Raw genomic sequence first — 17,574 nt, forward strand, 5'->3', positions numbered from 1 at the left:
AGGGGGTTGGGGTCTTTACATGAAATCTTATCTAGCTTTATGTCATACAACTTCTAGAGTAACATGAGCTGGTTTACTACTCAGTGAATACTATATAAACAGGGAGTCAGATTTGCCCATGCTCAGAAGAGGCAGAATACAACTTAAGTTATCAACATGCCAGCTCTCTTTTCTCTGTGAGGACAGCGGCTACACTGAGAATTTCTAAGTGCTCATTTTGCAAGAAAACAAGTAAGTTGTTTTTTAATTCCGATTGGCTGAGAATTCTATCAGCCAATCGGAATTAAGGTAGAAAAAATCCTATTGGCTGATGAAATCAGCCAATAGGATTGAAGTTCAATCCTATTGGCTGATCCAATCAGCCAATATGATTGAGCTGGCATTCTATTGGCTGTTCCAATTAGCCAATAGAATGGGAGCTCAATCCTATTGGCTGATTGTATCAGCCAATAGGATTTTTTCTACCTTAATTCCGATTGGCTGATAGAATTCTATCAGCCAATCGGAATTGAAGGGACGACATCTTGGATGACATCACTTAAAGGTACCGTCATTTAGTAAGAAGACTCCGGATGAAGAGGATGCTCCGCGTTGGATGTCTTGAAGGTGGACCCGCTCCACGCCGGATGGATGAAGATAGAAGATGCCGTCTGGATGAAGACTTCTGCCCGTCTGGAGTACCTCTTCTGCCCGGCTTGGATGAAGACTTCTGCCCGTCTGGATGACCACTTCTGCCCGGTTGGGTGAAGACGTCTCCCGGTAGGCTGATCTTCAATGGGTTAGTGTTAGGTTTTTTAAGTGGGGATTTGGTGGGTTTTAGAGTAGGGTTGGTTGTGTGGGTGGTGGGTTACAATGTTGGGGGGGTATTTTGTACAGGTAAAAGAGCTGATTACTTTGGGGCAATACCCCGCAAAAGGCCCTTTTAAAGGCTATTTGTAATTTAGTGTAGGGTAGGGCTTTTTTATTTTTTTTAGGGGGTTTAGAGTAGGTGTAATTAGTTTAAAAATCTTGTAATTATTTTATTATTTTCTGTAATTTAGTGTTTTTTTCGTACTTTAGATAATTTTATTTAATTGTAATTATTTGTATTTAATTTAGTTAATTTATTTAATTATAGTGTAGTGTTAGGTATTATTGTAACTTAGGTTAGGTTTTATTTTATAGGTAAATTTGTCTTTATTTTAACTAGGTAGATATTAAATAGTTAATAACTATTTAATAACTATTGTACCTTGTTAAAATAAATACAAAGATGCCTGTAAAATAAAAATAAACCCTAAGATAGCTACAATGTAAATATTAGTTATATTGTAGCTATCTTAGGGTTTATTTTATAGGTAAGTATTAAGTTTTAAATAGGAATTATTTAGGTAATTGTAGTAATTTTATTTTGATTTATTGTAGTTATATTTAAGTTAGGGGGGGTTAGGGTTAGGGTTAGACTTAGGTTTAGGAGTTAATAACTTTATTATAGTGGTGGCGACGTTGTGGGCGGCAGATTAGGGGTTTAATAAATGTAGTAAGGTTGTGGCGACATTGGGGGTGACAGATTAGGGGTTATAAATATAATGTAGGGTTCGGCGATGTTGGGGGCAGCAGATTAGGGGTTCATAAGTATAATGTAGGTGGCGGCGGTGTCCGGAGTGGCAGATTAGGGATTAATATAATAATATAATGCAGGTGGCGGCGATGTCGGGGGCAGCAGATTAGGGGTTAAAGGGACAGTTCACCCAAAAAATTTTCTCCCCGTTAAATTATTCCCAATGATCCTCTTAACCTGCTAGAGTGTATTAAAATGGTTACAAGTAGCTCCTTTACTCCTATTTCAGCATTTGAAATATCTGATTTAGCCTGTAGTATCGCCACCTATACTGAACAAATTAATACTGGAGTATAGGCTATTGAATAGCCTAAGTATACACAGCCAGCAGAAGAGATTATACTCTCAGTGGGATGCAGGATAGTTAAGTAATAAAATGATAATTTTCCATTGTTCTCTCTATGTATTGAGGTTTGGTGTTCCAGCCAAATAAAAGATAAGGAAGCAAATCTGTTTACACAAACTTAGAACATAATGAGATCTGATATCACCTTTAAGTTCAACCCATTGTAATAGGCTGTGGTTTCAAAGCACAAAACCAGGTACTTCATATACACAAATAAGCATGAAAATGCAATTTCTCAAATATTTTATACTCTGCAGTTGGTATAACAAGTCATTTAAAATACATTAATGGAAAAACAATTTTACAGTGTACTGTCCCTTTAATAAATGTAAGATTAGGGGTGTTTAGACTCGGGGTTCATGTTAGGGTGTTAGGTGTAGACATAAAAAGTATTTCCCCATAGGAATCAATGGGGCTGCGTTAGGAGCTTTACGCTGCTTTTTTCAGCCAGCTCTCCCCCATTGATTCCTATGGGGAAATCGTGCGTGAGCATGTTTTACCAGCTCACCGCTAACGTAAGCAGCGCTGGTATTGAGGTGAGATGTGGAGCTACATTTTGCTCTTTGCTCACTTTTTTGCGGCTAACGCCGGGTTTGTAAAAGCCTGTAATACCAGCGCTGTCTGTAAGTGAGCGGTGAGCATAAACTGCTCTTAAGCACCGCACCCCTCCTAACATCCTAACGCAAAACTCGTAATCTAGGTGTTTGTTTGCAGATCTGTTGCAATGCAGTGAGTAACTGTTACAATATATATTGGTAAACAAATGATGTCCCTTTAAAAGCAGACTGGCAGCTATTTATTTAACCTGTATGTATTCACTAAAGGTAGAGCATGCTCTCCACTGAGAGAAACCTCACTAATTCATTCTATTAGAACTTTTAATTAAAGAGGTATGGAAGGCAAAATGAAACTCTAATAATTAAAAACATACAATTTAAATTTGAAAAACTTATCATTTTCATTATCAGATTTACCCCTTTATCTTTCTATGCTTGTTAAACTTAGTTCTTTTCCATGACAGCATACTAAGGTAGGCTCAGACGCTTGCTTGTGTGCCAATCACAGCTGGGACATGCTACTACCAGCAATTTCCACTCAAGACAAGCAGTACTCTGCTCTTCCCAAACGGTACTTTAAAGGGACATAAAAATCTATTATTTTTTTTCATGATTTAGGTAGAGCATACATTATTAAACAGCTTTATGATTTACTTCTATTATAAATAATTGGAAAGTTGTTTAAAAATGGAATGTTCTATCTGAATCATGAAGGGAGAAATGTTTGTATCATGTCCCTTTAACCATATGTATAACCCCTTTGTGTGGTTAAGCACAAATAACTGCCCTTTAAAAATGTAATTATGTCCTATGCTCCCCAGAGAGAAGAAAAAGCTAACACCTTTAACCTAGGTGGTATAAACCAGTTATATGATTTTGCAGCATTTGTAGTGTGAAAGAATACATTTGTTTACACAAAAGCAAAAGGTGTTTAATGTATTTTCTAATTATTGTTACATATTATATATATTATCATATTATCATTATATATATATATATATATATATATATATATATATATATATATATATATATATATATGTGTGTGTGTGTGTGTGTATATATACATACATGTGACGTGCATATTTTGTGTTCAATGTTGACTGAATATTTTAAAGATGGTATATCATGAAATGATCCACACTCACCTTGGTTGAAACGCATATCAGTATTTTTTCTAAATAAATGTATGGGTCTTATTCTATATACTTTGTGTGAAAAGCATTTTTCAGATGGAATATAATACATCCTCATTAGTTATTTCTGCCCTAATTAAAAAAATCACCATTAAAGTTTACGTGAATTTTTGCAGAGAGTAATTTGATGAGGATTTTTAAAAATAATTTGTTCCCTTTCTAGGCATACAAAATTTTGCCTCCACCCTCTAATACATTTTTAGGACCTGCCAATGAATATACATACTGCACTATTATTAAAGGGACAGTATACACCAATTTTCATTTAACTGCATTTAATAGACACTACTATAAATAATAATATGCACAGAAACTGATATAAAAATTCAGTGTAAAACCATTTAAAATTTTAATTAGAAGCTCCAAATTTAACACTGTTATTGAGCTTAGCCTGGGACACCCACTGAAAGGGGTTGAGAGCAGACCCTCCCCTGCATATGAAAAGACCCATTATATAAACAAAAGCAGTCTGAAGTCTGTATACATCAGTATACATCTAAACCTTTGGGGCTTGGTTAGGAGTCTGAAAATCAGCACAATTTTATTTAAAAATAAGCAAAACTATACATTATTATAAAAACACACCCAGATGGGCTATATAAATGGAAAGAAAACTCTAGTGTATAATGTCCCTTTAACATGTTTTCAGTATAAATTGTTTCCTTAATCCTGTTCTCCTTTTTTACATGCAGTGCAAAATTTTAGATAATTAATTTAATTTTAAACTGCTACACTTTCAATATATATATATTTTTTGTCTTTCATATAAAATATACACTGCTCATTTTACAGTAAATAAAGCACATTGCTGTTTATTTTATTTTATGAAGATCATGCACTATCTTTAATAAATATTAATCATTTTTTTAATGCATAAACAGTGACTCAGTCATTAGAAATATCACTACTATGGCAGGCTGTAAATTAATACTACTCACTTCTGCATCTCAGTTTATGGGTTTTGAGAGATGTCAGGAAAAAACACTGACCAGAAAATAATTACATTTTATTATAAAACATAACAAAAAATTAATATGACTTAAAGGTCCATTAAAGACCATTTTGCTTTGTGTAAACATTGTGCTTTCTCCCATGCTCTTTAGAGAGGCTAAAACATGAATTCTGTAACATAGGTTTTCAAAATGCTGAAAATTGCCTAAACTAACTATTTGATTTGCAGCATTTCCAGGTTACAATATTTGCAGTTTGGCTTCTCTAGGGATTGTGGGGGAAAAACAATTTTTATACAAAAGCAAGAGGTGTTTAATGTTGTTTTAGCACCCTAGGCATGAGTGTACCATGTAGCATATCTCTATTTAACAAAATGTTTTTTTTTTCATGATTTAGATAGAGCATACCATTTTAAACAACTTAACAATTTAATTCTATTTTCTAATTTGTTTCATTCACATATATGCCTCTTGTCATTGGGTCAAACCCTGTGTTCAGCTAGCTCCCAGTAGTGCATTATTCTTTCTTCTACAACAAATACCAAGAGAATGAAGGACATTTGTTAATAGAAGTAAATTGGAAAGTTGTTTAAATTTATATGCACTGCCTGAATCATGAAAGAAAAAAATGTGTGTTTTGTGCCCCTTGAAAGGTATAGGACAGTCATGATTCAGATAGAGCATGTAATTTTAAGACACTTAATTTCTCTTCTATAATAAGATGTATTTTGTTCTTTTTGTATCCTGTTGTTGAAAAGATTATGTGCTTATCCTCGATGCACTACTTGTATCTAGCTGATGATTGATGGTTACACACATTTTCTCTTGGCTAACCGATATGTTCCGCTAAGTTGGGCATCGCTGCTCTGCAGCTGACTTTAACTATGTGTTTATCTTTTTGCCAGGATTAAACACACAGTTATATACAAACAATATATAACATTTCAGAGCATTTTCTTTTTCTATGCCCCTTTAAGAATTTTGCTAAAAAAAAAAAGCCAATGCAACCTCTCATTTAACTATTATTAAACTGGCAAAGCAAGCCTCCCTCTTAAGTCAACGTATCCCTTGTAGAGATGTATTTTAGTCTACACCAACTAGGTTTGTGCCTATGGCAGCAACATTTTAAGTGTTTCATTAACCCTTCCCACTCCTATGTTCTCCAAATGTTTTATTTATTAATTTGCTACAAAGGGTTGTCTAGTGGGGGTGTACGACCCCTTCATGCATCTCTATTCTCTATAAGCTGAAATATTTGGTTTGTGGAGGGCACAGCAGATTTGCCAGTGCCTATAAAAACACCACTGATCATTGTGAAGTTGTTTGCTTTGCCTTATGATAAATCTGGCACAAACACTGTATTGCCACTACATCTGTGTTAGGGACAGTAAAGTACAAATTAATTTTCATGGTTTAGACAGAGAATGCAATAAAAAAACGTTTCAATTTAACTCTGTAATCAAATTTGACCGTTGCTTTCTTGGTATCCTTTAATGAAGAGTGCATCTAGAGTGCTCAGGAGTGTGCACAAGTTTGTATCAGTGTTACACATTGCTACAACTTCTAAACATTGCTGATCTATAAAATGATAAAGACACATACACGCTCCTAAGCCTTCCTACATTTAATGTTCAACAAATGATACTAGAACAAAGCAAATTTGATAAAAGAAGACAATATCAAAATTTCTTAAAACTGTATACTTTGTCTAAATTATGAAAGTTTTTCATACCAAGCACAACATTGACTAGACACTAGCCATCTATTTAAAAGGACATAAAAGTGCAAAAAGGAAATGCTTTAATGTGTTTGCATTTTATTACTGCTGTACTGCTTGCATATAATTATGAGTTTAATAGCCACAAATGGGTTAAACACATAGTTAATGACAACTCCAGAGCAGCATTGTACTAATTGGTTCTATATGTATTTATTTAGGTGAACTAATGACAAGAGGCATATGTAGCCACCAATCAGCAGCTAGCTCCCAGAAGTGTATTGCTGTTCCTGAACCTACCTAGGTATGCTTTTCAATAAAGGATACAAAGAAAACAAAATCAGTTTGATAAAGGGACATTAAACACTTTGAGATGGTAAAATTAACTGATAAATTGTATATATATATATATATATATATATATATATATATATATCTATATATATATATATATATATATATATATATAAACTCTGCAATATACTTTCATTATTTATTTTGACCCCTTTTCCTGTAATTCCATTCTGAAATTGTGAGCTTTTCAGTTCCTGTTAAAAATGGAACTGCAGAACACTATTATATTCTACACAGCCATTGGCTGCACACTCTAGTGACCTATTTATAGCTGTCCCTAATTGGCCACAGCAGAGAAGGTAAAAATGAGTTACAATATGGCAGCTCCCATTGTTTTATAGACACTAAAACTTTACACTTATTTTGTCACTATTTAAACAGCTAAGGAAATGTTAAAAAAAAATAGATCTATATGTTATTTTCAGGCTGATCTTATTTTTGAATGCATCATTGTATTTAGCATTCAATTAGTGTTCAATGTCCCTTTAAATGGCATGCTCTTTCTGAACCATGAAAATGTCATTTTGACTTTCATATGCCTTTAAAATGCAGACCACACCATACCACAGGCTATATAAGAATAGACTGTATACTTTATAACTTACACCTATGTATGCTGTTGAACACAGATGCATTTATTTGCTCCCTCTCGTATTATGGTTATATGCAACTTGCGAGTTTATTTTTTTCAGTAAAAAGATCAAAGGAGAAAACTATTTGTCTTGTTTGAAGTCAAGAAAGGATTTATTATCTTCTATGTGAGATGAAGTAGGAACATTTTTTTTTGTCTGAATCAATATACATAAAAAGGAAAGATCATATGGTGAACTGCTAGGTCTTATTTGGAACAACAAATAAATAAAGAGCAACAAGTGACAATGCGAGTAGTAAAATAAACCTTAAAGGGACAGAACAATATAATGCTGGGGATTTTCATTAAAATAATTATCACTTATACTGCATTAAATTGTCAGTAGCATGTTGCTAATTGTGAGTGCTACTAGAATCTGCATCTATAGGACAAATAAAAATATTATAATATTTGCCTAGCAGGGCTCTACCAGTGTACTAGTCGCAGACAAGAACAAAATTGCTGTAGATCAGGTGTGTATTTTGGTCTAGGCAAAAAGGCACTTGTCCAGGGCAGCAGGTTGAGAGGGGCAGCACTTTTTGAGTCTCTTGTTTATTTATGTATACTGCATATATAAATATTATTACTGCTCATATGTACACTGTGTACATATGTGCTAATTCAACCCACCTGAGTGAATGCAAGCCCTGGTGAACATTTACTCTGAAAATACCATAAAAACAAAAAAAAAAGTTACAACCTGAGAGTGAGGGGGAGAGGGGGGAGGCAGCAGAACTTTGAGTGCCTAGGGCAGCACAAAACCTAAATATATCACTGCTGTAGATACATAACAAATTAGACTTTTCCCAAGATTTAAAGAACTAAATGTTTTAAAAAATATATTAAAACAGACTATGGGGCCGAATTATCAAGCTCTGAATGGCTCACCGGAAACAGCAGTTTAGGGGTACTCCATAACTGGTCCGCTGCCTCTGAGGCTGCGGTCTGCAATCCACCTGATCCTATACGATCGCGCTGATTGACACCCCTGCTAGCGGCCAATTGGCCACGAAACTGCAGGGGGCGGCATTGCACAAACGGTTCTGGTGAACTGCTTGTGCAATGTTAAATGCCGACAGCATATGCTGTCGGCATTCAGCGATGTCTGTCGGACATGATATGCTACAGCGTATCATGTTGGACAGACATTGATAAATCGGCCCCAATGGGTTAACAAAACAATAACTTTTTTATTTTTAGTTTATCTATGTAGTAGATTGATAAATTAAATGAATGAATACATAAATGCTGTAGTCATTTTTCCATGTATTTATTGATTCATTCAGTTAATTCATGTAAATGAAAAAATGCCAGCAAAACTGTCCAGTATTGTTCATCTACTTTACGGGTTGATCAGTTTGTCATTTGAAAATAATCTGCATGTTAACGTCTGAAGATGAACCCTTGTTGATGTCAATGCAATCACAATCAGCAATTTTTTTTTTGTCAATTTACACATTACCAGTTCTCGGAAAATAAGCCAATAGGTAACATGTACCAGCCTTATTTTCCTGATCACAATCTAAACCCTCTGTGCCTACCACCACATTTATGGGGTCATTTTTCACTTACTGAATTCCACAGCTAAAAGGACTTGATAACCCCCCCCCCCCCGACTAACAAGCACCCCAAAATAATCTAGATCAAAATATTGGTTTTGCGCATGCGCTCAAGCTCACATGCTCACTATAGTGCACTTGCTCAAATCCCTAAAAAACATATACACACATATCTCTGCATAACAAATTAATTGCACAAGTTACCTGTTCATCAATAGACATTATTAAAAGACATTCAGGGGTCAATTTATCAAGCTCCGTACTGAAGGCTCCCCGGAAACAGAAGTTATGAAGCAGCGGTCTAAAGACCACTGCTCCATAACCTGTCCGCCTGATCTGAGGCGGCGGACAGAAATCAACCCGATCGAATACGATCGGGTTGATTGACACCCCCTGCTCTGCAGGGGGCGGTATTGCACCAGCAGTTCACAAGAACTGCTGGTGCAATGATAAATGCTGACAGCTATATCAGATCATGTCCGCTCACACTTACATAAATTGACCCCTAAGCCTGTAATGTAACAGTTAAACCCACAAAATCTGCATTTTCTTTATCATTAATTGTGCACTTTAGAATTTTGAAATGAAAATTGAGAAATTAATGAAACAACAAATATTGGAATCACTGGAAAAACATAATGACAATAAAACCCTACATTCAGAAATCGTAACCTACCGAAAACAAGAGCAAGATTGTGATCAAGTCCTTAGTTGGTTTGACAAAACATCATTTTTACAGAATGAAAAAACATAATTTATGTAAGAACTTACCTGATAAATTCATTTCTTTCATATTGGCAAGAGTCCATGAGCTAGTGACATATGGGATATACAATCCTACCAGGAGGGGCAAAGTTTCCCAAACCTCAAAATGCCTATAAATACACCCCTCACCACACCCACAATTCATTTTAACAAATAGCCAAGCAGTGGGGTGATAAAGAAAGGAGTAGAAAGCATCAACAAAGGAAATTTGGAAATAATTGTGCTTTATACAAAAAATCATAACCACTATAAAAAGGGTGGGCCTCATGGACTCTTGCCAATATGAAAGAAATGAATTTATCTGGTAAGTTCTTACATAAATTATGTTTTCTTTCATGTAATTGGCAAGAGTCCATGAGCTAGTGACATATGGGATATCAATACCCAAGATGTGGAGTCTTCCACTCAAGAGTCACTAGAGAGGGAGGGAATAAAAATAAAAACAGCCATATTTCGCTGAAAAAAATTAATCCACAACCCAAAAAAATACGTTTATTTTCATTTTTGAAAGAAAAAAACTTAAATCAAAAAGCAAAAGAATCAAACTGAAACAGCTGCCTGAAGAACTTTTCTACCAAAAACTGCTTCCGAAGAAGCAAATACATCAAAACGGTAGAATTTAGTAAATGTATGCAAAGAGGACCAAGTCGCCGCTTTGAAAATCTGATCAACTGAAGCTTCATTCTTAAAAGCCCATGAAGTGGAGACTGATCTAGTAGAATGAGCTGTAATTCTCTGAGGCGGGGCCTAACCCGACTCCAAATAAGCGTGATGAATCAAAAGTTTCAACCAAGAAGCCAAGGAAATAGCAAGAAGCCTTCTGACCTTTCCTAGGACCAGAAAATAAAACAAATAGACTGGAAGTCTTCCTGAAATCTTTAGTAGCTTCCACATAATATTTCAAAGCTCTTACCACATCCAAAGAATGTAAGGATCTCTCCAAAGAATTCTTAGGATTAGGACACAAGGAAGGGACAACAATTTCTCTACTAATGTTGTTAGAATTCACAACCTTAGGTAAAAATTTAAAAGAAGTCCACAAAACTGCCCTATCCTGATGAAAAATCAGAAAAGGAGACTCACAAGAAAGAGCAGATAGCTCAGAAACTCTTCTAGCAGAAGAGATAGCCAAAAGTAACAACACTTTCCAGGAAAGTAGTTTAATGTCCAAAGAATGCATAGGCTCAAATGGAGGAGCCTGTAAAGCCTTCAGAACCAAATTAAGATTCCAAGGAGGAGAAATTGATTTAATGACAGGCTTAATACGAACTAAAGCTTGTACAAAACAGTGAATATCAGGAAGTATAGCAATCTTTCTGTGAAATAAAACAGAAAGAGCGGAGATTTGACCTTTCAAGGAACTTGCAGACACACCCTTATCCAAACCATCCTGAAGGAACTGTAAAATTCTAGGAATTCTAAAAGAATGCCAGGAGAATTTATGAGAAGAACACCATGAAATGTAAGTCTTCCAAACTCTATAATAAATCTTTCCAGAGACAGATTTACGAGCTTGTAACATAGTATTAATCACTGAGTCAGAGAAACCTCTATGACTTAGAACTAAGCGTTCAATTTCCATACCTTTAAATTTAATGATTTGAGATCCTGATGGAAAAAACGGACCTTGAGACAGTAGGTCCGGCCGTAACGGAAGTGGCCAAGGCGGGCAACTGGACATCCGAACTAGATCCGCATACCAAAACCTGTGTGGCCATGCTGGAGCCACAAGCAACACAAAAGACTGTTCCATGATGATTTTGGAGATCACTCTTGGAAGGAGATCTAGAGGCGGGAAGATGTAAGCAGGTTGATAACACCAAGGAAGTGTCAGCGCATCCACTGCTTCCGTCTGAACATCCCTGGACCTGTACAGGTATCTGGGAAGTTTCTTGTTTAGATGAGAGGCCATGAGATCTATCTCTGGAAGCCCCGACATCTGAACAATCTGAGAAAACACATCTGGATGGAGAGACCACTCCCCTGGATGTAAAGTCTGGTGGCTGAGATAATCCGCCTCCCAATTGTCTACGCCTGGGATATGCACCGCAGAGATTAGACAGGAGCTGGATTCCGCCCAGGCAAGTATCCGAGATACTTCTTTCATAGCTTGGGGACTGTGAGTCCCACCCTGATGATTGACATAAGCCACAGTTGTGATATTGTCTGTCTGAAAACAAATGAACGGTTCTCTCTTTAGCAGAGGCCAGAACTGAAGAGCCCTGAGAATTGCACAGAGTTCTAAAATATTTATTGTTAATCTCGCCTCTTGAGATTTCCAAACCCCTTGTGCTGTCAGAGATCCCCAAACAGCTCCCCAACCTGAAAGACTTGCATCTGTTGTGATCACAGTCCAGGTTGGGCGAACAAAAGAAGCTCCTTGAACCAAACAATGGTGATCTATCCACCATGTCAGAGAGTGTCGTACATTGGGATTCAAGGATATTAATTGTGATATCTTTGTACAATCCCTGCACCATTGATTCAGCATACAAAGCTGTAGAGGTCTCATGTGAAAACGAGCAAAGGGGATCGCGTCCGATGCTGCAGTCATGAGATCTAAAACTTCCATGCACATAGCCACTGAAGGGAATGACTGAGACTGAAGGAGCCAGCATGCTGCGACCAATTTTAAACATCTCTTGTCTGTTAGAGACAGAGTCATGGACACTGAATCTATCTGGAAGCCTAAAATGGTGACCCTTGTCTGAGGAATCAAGAAACTTTTTGGTAAATTGATTCTTCAACCATGTTTCCAAAGAAACAACACTAGTTGATTCGTGTGAGATTCTCCAGTATGTAAAGACTGAGCTAGTACCAAGATATCATCCAAATAAGGAAACACCGCAATACCCTGTTCTCTGATTACAGAGAGTAGGGCACCCAGAACCTTTGAAAAGATTCTTGGAGCTTTTGTTAGGCCAAATGGAAGAGCAACAAATTGGTAATGCTTGTCTAGAAAAGAGAATATCAGAAAATGAAAGTGTCCTGGATGAATCGGAATATGAAGGTATGCATCCTGCAAGTCTATTGTAGACATATAATGTCCTCGCTGAACAAAAGGCAGAATAGTCCTTATAGTCACCATCTTGAAAGTTGGTACTCTTACATAACGATTCAAAATTTTTAGATCCAGAACTGGTCTGAATACATTTTCTTTCTTTGGTACAATGAATAGGTTTGAATAAAACCCCAAACCTTGTTCCTGAGGAGGAACTGGCATGATTACCCCTGAAGACTCCAGATCTGAAACACACTTCAGAAAAGCCTGAGCTTTTACTGGATTTACAGGGATGCATGAGAGAAAAGATCTTCTCACAGGAGGTCTTACTTTGAATCCTATTCGATAACCTTGAGAGACAATGCTCTGAATGCAATGATTTTGGACAGATTTTATCCAAAAATCCTTGAAAAACCTTAATCTGCTCCCTACCAGCTGAGCTGGCATGAGGGCCGCACCTTCATGCGGATTTAGGGGCTGAGTTTGGTTTCCTAAACGGCTTGGATTTATTCCAATTTGAGGAAGGCTTCCAATTGGAAGCAGATTCCTTGGGGGAAGGATTGAGTTTTTGTTCTTTATTCTGACGAAAGGAACGAAAATGGTTAGAAGCCTTAGATTTACCCTTAGGTTTTTTTATCCTGAGGCAAAAAAACTCCTTTTCCCCCAGTGATAGTTGAAATAATAGAATCCAACTGAGAACCAAATAAATTATTACCTTGGAAAGAAAGAGATAGTAAGCTAGATTTAGATGTCATATCAGCATTCCATGATTTAAGCCACAAAGCTCTTCTAGCTAAAACAGCTAAAGACATGGATCTAACATCAATTTTGATAATATCAAAAATGGCATCACAAATAAAATGATTAGCATGTTGCAGTAAGCGAACAACGCTAGATATGTCAGAATCCAATTCGTGTTGCGCTAAATTTTCCAACCAGAAAGTTGTTGCAGCCGCAACATCAGCCAAAGAAATAGCAGATCTGAGAAGATGACCTGAATATAAATAGGCCTTCCTTAGATAAGATTCAAGCTTCCTATCTAAAGGATCCTTAAAGGAAGTGCTATCTTCCATAGGAATAGTGGTATGTTTGGCAAGAGTAGAAATAGCCCCATCAACTTTGGGGATTTTTTCCCAAAACTCTATAGATTTTGCTGGTAAAGGATACAATTTTTTAAACATTGAAGAAGGAATAAAAGAAGTACCTGGCTTATTCCATTCCCTAGAAATCATATCAGAAATAGCCTCAGGAATGGGAAAAACCCCTGGGGAAACCACAGGAGGTTTAAAAACAGTATTTAAACGTTTATTAGACTGAACGCCAATAGGACTGGTTACCTCAATATCCAAAATAATTAACACTTCTTTTAATAAAGAACGCATATACTCTATTTTAAATAAATAAGTAGATTTGTCAGTGTCAATGTCTGAGGAAGGATCTTCTGTTTCAGATAGATCCTCATCAGAAGATGATGAATTATTATGTTGTTGGTCATTTGAAATTTCATCAGCTAAATGAGAAGTTTTAAAAGACCTTTTACATTTATTAGAAGGTAGAAATGCAGACAAAGCCTTCATAATAGAATCAGAAACAAATTCTTTAAAATTTACAGGTATATCATGCACATTAGAAGTTGAAGGAACTGCAACTGGCAATGTACTATTACTGATGGAAACACTATCTGCATGTAAAAGTTTATCATGACAACTATTACAAATGACATTCAGTGGAATAATTTCTACAACTTTACAACAAATGCACTTAGCTTTGGTAGAACCGATGTCAGGCAGCAATGTTCCAGCAGAAACTTCTGAGGCAGGATCAGATTGGGACATCTTGCACAATGTAAGAGAAAAAACAACATATAAAGCAAAATGATCTATTTCCTTATATGACAGTTTCAGGAATGGGAAAAAATGCAAAAGCATAGGCCTCTGAAAGCAAAAAGCAAGAGGCAAACAAACAAGGGGTATTGAAATAATGAAAAAAAATTGGCGCCAAGTATGACGCACAACGTAACGTAAAGTCTTTTTTGGCTCCAAAAAATGACCGGAAATGACACACTTGCGTCACTAATGACGCCGCCATGTGAAAGGTCTCGGCGTCACGTATGACGCCGGAAATGACAAAGTTGCGTCATAAACGTACTTTTTCAAGTCAAAAAATTTTTTGCGCCAAGAATAACGTAATAAAGTTTAGCATTTGACACACCCGCAGGCCTAATACCCGCAATTACAAGAAGTAGTCAATTGAAAAAAGACTAAACCCCAGGTAAGAAATACATTTCTTAAAAATGTTTACATTCCCAAATATGAAACTGACAGTCTGCAGAAGGAAATACATGAACCTGACTCATGGCAAATATAAGTACAATACATATATTTAGAACTTTATATAAATGCATAAAGTGCCAAACCATAGCTGAGAGTGTGTTAAGTTATGAAAACATACTTACCAAAAGACACCCATCCACATATAGCAGATAGCCAAACCAGTACTAAAACAGTTATTAGTAGAGGTAATGGTAAATTGAGAGTATATCGTCGATCTGAAAAGGGAGGTAGGAGATGAATCTCTACGACCGATAGCAGAGAACCTATGAAATAGACCCCCATTAGGGAAATCATCGTATTCAAATAAGTGATACTCCCTTCACGTCCCTCTGACATTCGCTGTACTCTGAGAGGAATTGGGCTTCAACAATGCTGAGAAGCGCATATCAACGTAGAAATCTTAGCACAAACTTACTTCACCACCTCCATAGGAGGCAAAGTTTGTAAAACTGAATTGTGGGTGTGGTGAGGGGTGTATTTATAGGCATTTTGAGGTTTGGGAAACTTTGCCCCTCCTGGTAGGATTGCCAATTACATGAAAGAAAATGGGAAATAAAAAGAGAAGCGCTAGTATGCAGTTGTGGAAAGGACACTGTTTATGGAAACAATACCATAAACAGAGTGGTGTTTCTAAAAGTCACAAACCAAATAACCTGACGCTTTTGGTGCATGCGCACATGCACTTCATCAGAACAAATTCTGAGTAACTGCTAATCAAGTACAGAACCCAATGCAATGAAACAGACTGTGTATTTTTTTTTTTTTTACACAAAGACAAAACAGTCATTTCCAAAACTTACCCAACTTAGAAAATGTTGGGTGTTAATGCATAACTTGAGTGTCTGGAGGATAAATACATACAGAGTTCTAAAAATAACCATACTTTAAAGAGGGAAGCAAATATTTATCCCAAAGCGTGACTTAATTGTCGTGTACTTGGCTAAGAACAATCCCAGCTTTACATACATGTCTGTGTTTAATATACGATGGATGGACGTACTGTTTAGTCACAGCCTTGGCTTTCCTGTGTGTGAATGACTAATGTGTTTCAGCTGCCAAAAAAAGATATACACATTCATATATATTTTATTTGTCTGAAAAATATTTTCTTGTTAACATTTAAATGTCAAATTTTAGTTTTTTCACTGAATTATTTTTTTTTTACAATAAACTAAAATATAGCAATTTAAAAACAAAATAATTTCAGAGTCTTAGAAGTTAATGCCCAATTTAGGGCTAGATTACAAGTAGAGCGCAGTTTATCGCTTGTGTATTAACTCTGCTAGAAGTAAGCTTTTTGCACCCATCGGTAGCGCGTGTATTAAAAGTTGAAAGTAAAAAAAATTCTCATGAGTGCTAGCCCAACATGAGCAAAAAGCTGAAGTTAGAATATCGTGACCGCTTTTACGTATTTCCCCATAGGAGTCAATGGAGCAAGAAAAGTGCAGTAATCATTCTAGCATAAATCGTGATTGGGCTCATGTGTTTGAATTTACTTTCAACTTGTAATACGAGCTCTACTTCCGATGCACGCAAACAGCCATGATAAACCCGATATTGCTATATATAATCTGGCCCTCATTGTTTTTGTTTAGAAATCCTTATTTTATAGGTCTTCTTATCGGTCTACTACATCTTTTTTTTATTCTTTTTTTTTTTGTTCTAGCATACACTTGGCATACGTTTAAAATTCTTGTTATGGCCCTTTTTGTAATCCCATGCAATTCCAAGCACTTCTTTCACGTGATATAATAATTTCAAATATAAATACAATTATCAATGTTTGGCAGACAAAGTTGTTAACTAGTGAGCCTGTCTGCCTCTGACTGCAGCAGGTGGGTAGCGTTGCTTTTATCATTTCACTAGCAGCCACTTTTCCAATGATGGTTACAAAACAGCTGGTTTAAACGGATATGAAACCCAACATTTTTCCTTCTTGACTCAGAGCATACAATTTAAACAACTTTTCAATTTACTTCTGTTATCTAATTTGCTTAGTTCTCTTTGTGTCCTTTGATGAAAACCATTCCGAGGTTGGCTCAGGGGCTGGGAGCTAGCTGCTCATTGGTAGTTGCAGATATATGCTGTTGTCATTGGCTCATCCAATGTGATCAACTAGTTCCCAGAAGTGCATTGCTGCTCCTTCAACAAAGGATAAAATAAGGAGCCAAATTGATAATAGAAATATATTGGAAAGTTGTTTAAAGTTGTATCTCTATCTGAATCATCAATGAAAAATGTTGGGTTTTATGTCTTTTAAAGGCCAAACGAGATAAAAAAAACTGTCTGTTTCATTATTGTAATACAAAAAGCACTAAGTAGGGGATTATACTTAATAGAAATCATTGTGATATGTTTAATTCATCATTTTAAAAGGATTTTTCTTTTTCTTTTTTTGTTTTTTTTTAACTTCATTTGGGCAGGGTTCATTACTTTTTGTCACAGCACAAGAAGGGGCTGTGGTCTCTACAGGAAGGAAAATAAGTAATATCACCTTCTGAAGTATATTAAATTGTTTACACATAGGTCCTTTAACGTTACCTGTGTTCTTGTGGCTATATTGAA

Source organism: Bombina bombina, chromosome 7 (assembly GCF_027579735.1).
Source record: "Bombina bombina isolate aBomBom1 chromosome 7, aBomBom1.pri, whole genome shotgun sequence".
NCBI classification, from domain to species: Eukaryota; Metazoa; Chordata; class Amphibia; order Anura; family Bombinatoridae; genus Bombina; species Bombina bombina.